Here is a 7,457-nt window from a genome sequence, read left to right on the forward strand (position 1 = left end):
TACAACCCTTTTTAAAGACCTTTTGATCTTTTGAAAAGTGCATGCTACATTAGTGGAGATAGAAACTTGAGATATGCCTATGGGATTGGAATTGACTCTCTTCATCACAATTACTCACAATAGGGGCAATTTTGGGGTAGTTAGTGTTTCTCATATCTATCCCAACAAAACAGGTTATTTGTGGCTTATTAATGGTCTTATATAGAGAAATAATTAGTTGAAACACCATGAAATGAGGTGAAGTTCCAAACAGGCAGCTAATAGAACCCTTATGCCTTGAAAGAGGGAAATTGGTATGAAGGTTAGAGGAGTTCATTTCTATGCTTATTAAATTGTTAGTTATATTCCTAAGTATTCCCTAAAATGTGTTTTAAAACAGAGTTTTGCTTTACATGAGGACAAGCAAAAGTTTGAGTTTGGGGGTATTTGATACACTTGAATTGTATAAATGTTTTTAAGCACATTTGTATACTATCTTATAGCATTTAGGCAAGCATTTTCATACATAGTAGTTGATTTCATTAGTTTTTGTAATTTCTATTGTCAAGCCCTTAATTCCATGTTTTCTGCGTCATTTCAGGTGTTTGGGTGAAGCCCCACAGTATAGGAGTGCAAAAGGAAGCTTGGAGAGGTCAAGAGACTGAGTATTGCTGCTGACACAAAGTACACGGGTCGTGTAAGCCAAGCCCCAGACCCATGTAACCTTCTGCCAGAAGAAAGCCAGAGAGCCAATGGAGAAACAAAAGTACACGGGTCGTGTAATTAAACCCGTGTAATCTGCAGAGACCCATGTAAGTCTCTGTCGGGCACAAGCTTGAAGAACCTTATGGGAACAAAAGTACAAGGCCCATGTAACCAGGCTCGTGTAGTTGGCACAAAGTCTCTGTGCCAATGCAAGACCCCGCAGTTCCACTCTAGCAAGTTACACGGCCCTGGGTCGTGTAGTGACACACAAGCCGTGTACTATGTGGCAACCAGTTTTATAAGTCGAATTCCCTCTCTTGTTTTCTGATTCAAATGAGACTCCTAAAGCCTTTTGGACTCAAAATGAGCTAACCCTAGAGCAACCATTATAAATAGAAGAGAAAACATCAGAAACGGGAGCTCTCTTTTATCTTTTGACAGCACTTTTGAGAAGTTTTGAAGGAGAGAAATCCACACTTTGCACTCTCTCCAGCCGTCTCGAGGAGAGGAACATCAGTACCAAAAGGAGTTTTCCAGCTGAAGCTCCACAAGATCAAAGTTGCAAACTCTCTTCGGTTCCTTCATTTCATCTCCTTAGACAAATTTTTATTATTTTATTTCTTCTACATGATTTTCTTTTTACTGTTTTTACCTTTTATCATGATGTTTGTTGAACTCACCATGAGCGAGTAGTTTTCTTATTCTGGAATTGGGAGAGTAATGCTTGTAATTATTATTATGGATGAACATTAAGTTTTATTTATTGAATTTGAGATTCATTCCTTGATTTAATTTCTTGTGATCTTAATGATGCTATGTGCTGGTACCCACTTAGTACTGATTATAGATATTAATTGAAGGACTGAAATGTGAAGATTAATATTAGAAAATCAAGATCTTGGACCTAGGAATTCTGACCTAGACATAGGCTGATACCTTTATGGAACTTCAAAATTAGTCAAAGATCTTAAAGGATTTTAATTAATTTGATCACCACGAAAATTGGGTTTGAGTTAATTAGAATACACCCTAGGTGCCTTGAGAGAGGATTTAGGATAACTTAGGACTGATTTCCATCAAGGAAAACGATCCTCAATCTAGTAAATAAACGAAATAACATCCTTAGTAAGATTCAAGTGTGAAATCTTAATTCCAGAATTATTTCAAATAAATTATTTCGTTTTAAGTTTACCATTCTAGTGTTTAAGGTTAACAAACATTATTCCCTAAGTATTCGATAGCCTAGACAGTCAAAATTACTGTATAGATTGGTACTTACTAATCAAATTCCTCGTGGAAACAATACTCTACTCATTATTTTATTACTTGTTAGCGATCAGTGCACTTGCGGGGTTGTAAAACCAGCGAAACACCCAGTGGACATTAGACTGGAATTTTGGAGTTCAGATCTGCAAAGTGTCTAAGGTTGTCACCTGTTCAGCAATGCATGTAGATAGGGCCCATATAGGTCATATTATGTATTTTGCATATTATAATTAGTTATTATGTTGAAATGTAAATTATGGAATTATAATTAATATGTATGAGATGTGAATTAATAAATTAGCTCTTTCATATGTAATTAATTTACATATCATGTAAATTATGAATTTAAGTAATTAGTGTGTAAATCATGTATCTTAATGAAGTTTGAAAATTTTCATATATAAATTAAGCATGAATGGATTTGTACAAATGAGTATAGAATTGAATTTCATAATGATGTTTGAAATGATGAGATGATTGTGATGAATATGAATTGAAATATTGTTGAGATTTTTAAACAGATAAATAGCAAGACACGCCAAACTGTAATAAATTAGGAAAAACTCTGTTACTTTCTCCTATGAATTTTATTTATTTTAAAATATAAAGATTTCAAAATTTTTAAAGGAATAAAGTAAAATAAGATAGGGTGCTCCGGCACCGAGTGTGACATGCCTTGCTCGGTCACACTGTAGACGGGTGAGAGGTGTTACACCTGTCATAGGTTACTTGGGCAGTGAAATAAGTTAAGAATATTAGAAATTAAATAAATGAGTGAGAAATATCTAAAATGAACTAGATTAGTTCTAAAAATTAATATATTATGAAATGATCCAAAATACATAGAAAATGTTAAGTAAAGCAATGAAAAGGCTAGATAAATAAGTATAACTTAAATAATTATTACAAATGTATCTTCCATAATAATATAAACACAAATTCAATAATCTTATTAATTTTGTATATGGTATATTATTATTGTAAACTTATGAAATAAGCACTTCCAAAGAACAACAAAAATGACAAAAGATATTTAATATTAAAAATTTCATATGAAATCAAAATAATTCTTGATTACACAAATTATGCTCTATTTTTATCTTTATTTGAATATATTATTTTTTTATTATATTATTGCACCAATAGCAGAAATGTTTAGCGCGATAGATTGTTTCCTCGTGTAAGTACTGAAGAAAAGGCCCAGTAGGCTTCAGACTGTGATTTTGAAGACCAGATCTGCAGTGTCACATTTTGTCACCTCACTCGGCAGTGCATCCTGGTAGGGTCTGCCAAGCCATATTAGGTTCTTTTGGTTCATTGTAATTAATCATAAAGTCTGTAATAAAAAAAATTGTGAAGTTGTAATTGATCATAGAAGTTTGTAATATAAATCATGAATTTATTTAATTAATTTGTATATCATATAAATTAATGAAATTTGAGAAATTTTATATATGAAATGAGCATGAATGCATATGTAAGGAAATGATCATGCAATTGAAATACATAAATGATATTTGAAATGATGAGATGGTTATGATGAATATAGATGAGATTATTATTGAAAAATACTATTGAAATTTTTTAATAGGTGAATAGTGAAATACACCAAACAGTAATAAAATAGGGAAAACTCCGTCAGTTTCTCCTTTGAATATAATTGATTTTAAAATATAATGAGCTTAAAATTATTAAAGGAATAAAGTAAGATAATATAAGGTGCTCCGGCATAGAGTGTGGCAGTCCTTGCATGGCTACACTGTAGACCGAGTAAGGGGTGTTACATTTAGATAATATACAAATCGTGAAAGACCGATTGGTATGCCACAGAAGTGGTAGACCCTCGCTTAGGATGGACGAGGTGAAAAAGCTCCCTGAAAGATGAAAAACTCGTCCCACATCGGAATAGGAGTGGAAGGTAATGATATATAAAATAGGTGAACTAATCACTAAAGGCCTTTTGGTGGAATGGCCTGGAGAGTTGGAAGAACTCCAGGGTTAAGCGTACTCACTTGAGAGAACTCCTAGGATGGTGACCTCTTGGAAAGTTCTCCATTCTACCTATGGGACAAAACAGTGAGGCTTATAGCTAAAGCGAACAATTCCTCTAGTAGTTGGAGCCTGACCATTATAATTGGTATCAGAGCCCGATGCTCCCTAAGTACAATGCGTCAACCGAGGATGCTCGAGTCTTAAGGGGGAGGAGAGGCCGTCGTGAAAGACAAATTGGTACGCCACAAAAGTGGTAGACCCTCGCTTTGGATGGACGAGGCGAAAAAGCTCCCTGAAAGATAGAAAACTCGTTCCACATCATAATGGGAGTGAAAGGTAATGATATATAAAATTGAGGAACTAATCACTAGAGGCGTCTTTTGGTGGAATGGCTTGGAGAATTGGAAGAACTCCAGGGTTAAGCGTGCTTGCTTGAGAAAACTCCTAAGATGAGTGACCTTCTGGGATGTTTTCCATTCCACCTATAGGACAAAACCGTGAGGCTTATGGCCAAAACAGACAATTTATCTAGTGGTTGGAGTTTGACTGTTACATAAGAATTCTGCGCAAGTGCCATACCTACCGATAAAAGGTTTCATTACTGGCATCAGGCAATTCAATTGCATTTTGAAAAAGTAGCCATACCATGGCAGTAGGATCACGAGTAGCCAAGCCATCCTCCCTCAACTGTTCTGTGCTCCTTTTCTCTTTAAAAAAATCTCGCATTGCAATTTCATACAAAGCCTGTAGTGTATTCACCACTCGGTTCAGATCTTTCTTAGGCTTATTCAACAGCTCAACAAGTTTTATCAACTTGGTATGGAAATGAGGAAAAGCAATCATGTTGAAAGTCTTAGTAAACTTCTCAATCTGCAATGAGTGATCCATTTCCTAAAACAAGACTGTGATAATTGAATGCTCTTCAGTGTTGATCTTGATGATCTCAAGCAACAAATGCTTGACGCTATCATAAGCTTCTATAATAACACAGCGCCTATGCTCATTCTTACACATCTTATACCAAAGTCACTTATCGGGAGCATCTACCAAATCTTTAGCCTGGCTAAGAGCAAGTAGCAGCTCATTGCAAAGGAGAAAACATGGCCAGCGAATAACTCTTACATTCCAGGAATTTTGTGGCAGTTCCAACAATTCAAGCTCCTGATCAGAAATAATATCCTCTTCCCTGAAAGTCATTATAATTTCATTCCAAATCAAAGCAAACTAGTTTGCCTCAATCTGGTTATACTCCAACTTTGTATAGGGCCGGCCAAGTCCATACCTCAGCTTCAACCTATAAATGGCATCTTTGAACTTGATCTTCAAAGTCCCTCTCGCGTTTAATAGCTTCTCCTCTGGCATAAGATTAAACTGAATTGCACTTCCAAAGAACTGAAATCTCAATTTCAATTGTTGGATGTTTCTGATTTCACCCAAATGCGCAAATAAGCCCACTGCCGCACCCACAAATGAGGAATAAATGGAGTACCAAATCTGCAAATCCATCAGGTAAATCAATACCATAGGAAGCCACAATAACCCTACTGCAAATCTGTTGCTGTTTTTGAAAAACTCATGCCATTCATAAGTCACATTCTTAAGATCCACCAACTGCCTCGATGGCTTAATCATTGGTTTAATCTGCAGAAAGTAACTGAAAGAAAATTTGGTAGCTAAAACCAAAACCCAAAACAAAGTATACTTGATATTATCAAAAAGCCACTCCCTCAATCCACGACCAACGAAACTCCTACTCTGAAACCACCATGATAGCAAGTAAAAGATTCTCCAATTCGAATTCTCAAGAAAATTCCTAATCCTTGGGATTATAAACAGAGCCAGTGCCAACAACTCAGGCAACACAAACACTAATGCCACTTCAAGAAAATTGACTATCCTCCTACGAGCCTCATCAGACCACCGGCCATCACTGTTCTTTTGACTCCAAATTCTCCCATAAAACACCCCAAACACAATAATCCACCCAGCGGCAATCGCACTTTTCAAAAACATTCTAACCCCAAGCCACATGGTCTCCCTAGAAACCAAACTATACTGCATGCCTGCATCAAGCAAAGACTGCAAGAACCTCAACCCACTCCAAGTAAAGAACAGAGTCAAAACCCAAACCTAAACACTTCGGTCTGCCAATGCCTCCCATGGATACTTCTTATCTTCCCAGGCAATAATAATTGAGAACTGTAGAAACAGTTTCAGCCTCTCCACCTCCTCGTTGATCGTCTCATAAATCGGCTTGACGACGCAATTGAGAAACACGTTATCACTCAAGAACGAGGGCACCATCGGTTGCCCAGTGTTCTTGTCGATGTAATCCTCTAGTATCTTTTTCAATTCCATGGCCTTATTGTGGAAAATGTAACAGATACATTCCGGCATGAAGCGGAGATTAGCTGCCTCCCCCCCAATGAAGAGATTTAGAGATGCATACAATAGCTCGCGGCGGAGATCAGCACTTGACTGGTTAGGGATCCAGATGTTGGATTTCTTATTGAGATAAGAGCACCAATTGGTGTAATTTTTGAGCAATTTCCTACGGAACCTCCGGAGCACAGTGGCGTCGAGAGTATCGATATTGTCAGGAGGCAGAGTGAGGAGCATCTGAGCGTTGGCAAGGTGAAAGACTATATGTTCCTGTTGGTTCCGGACGTTGTCCTTCTGAAGCCCAAAGAAAAGAGCCAGCCAGTCCAGTAGGTCCATAGAAGGGTGCCATTGGGCATAAGGTGGCTTCCGGAGGTTCCCTATGGTGCGTAAAGTAGCGGCTGCAGCGCGCACTTTAGGATATCGTAGTGAGGGCTGGTCGGCTAAGAGTTTGTGGATGGGGATGATGTTATAGGACTCCTCTTCCGGTTCTTGCGCCCGGTTGGACCTGGGCGGTCCGGGAGGAGTGTGGTGACGGAGGGCGGACATGTCATGGGAGCAGCGCATGTCCGGTGATTGTGTAGAGAAAGAGAAAGAAGAATGAGAAAGGTGAAAGAGATGCAAAGGAGGTGTGCATGGAGGAGGCGAAAAAGTAGGAAGCGATGAGAAGGTGAAAAGGGGAACGAAGATGGGCACGCAAAGCGCGGGTGCGAGTTAACGAATTCGGTGGGGTTGAAGGTTGTTAAACTATATATGGGTAATTTCGCAAATGGTACTTGAATTTAGAGTGTTATAACATTGTGGTATATAAATTTTAAATTATATTATAACTCATATAATTTAATATAATTTAATTTGAAGCACATGAAACTCTTCCGTTCAATAATAGATATTTCGCTCCTCTTTCCTCCTTTTCTGTCCTTTTTTATTTTCTCTTTAAGATTTCTTTCGCCAGTGATTACTGTTGAATTTCTTATCGATTCTCTTATATCGATTTTTTTTCTTAATTTTTTTCTAGTCTTTTAAAATAAAGTTTTAAATCTATCTCTATTTAAAATAGATTTAAACTTCTTCTCTTAAATTTGTGTCCTGAATAAATTAGAGATTCTCTTTTAATTTATTAATTTTTTTACTTA

General features: G+C 37.0%; 1 pseudogene; it reads right to left on the reverse strand.

The window, feature by feature from the left end:
* Nucleotides 1–3,678: 3,678 nt before the first annotated feature.
* LOC110647464 (callose synthase 12-like) lies at nucleotides 3,679–6,940 on the reverse strand (annotated as a pseudogene).
* Between the last annotated feature and the right edge of the window lie 517 nt (nucleotides 6,941–7,457).

Source organism: Hevea brasiliensis, chromosome 7 (assembly GCF_030052815.1).
Source record: "Hevea brasiliensis isolate MT/VB/25A 57/8 chromosome 7, ASM3005281v1, whole genome shotgun sequence".
Taxonomy (NCBI): domain Eukaryota; kingdom Viridiplantae; phylum Streptophyta; class Magnoliopsida; order Malpighiales; family Euphorbiaceae; genus Hevea; species Hevea brasiliensis.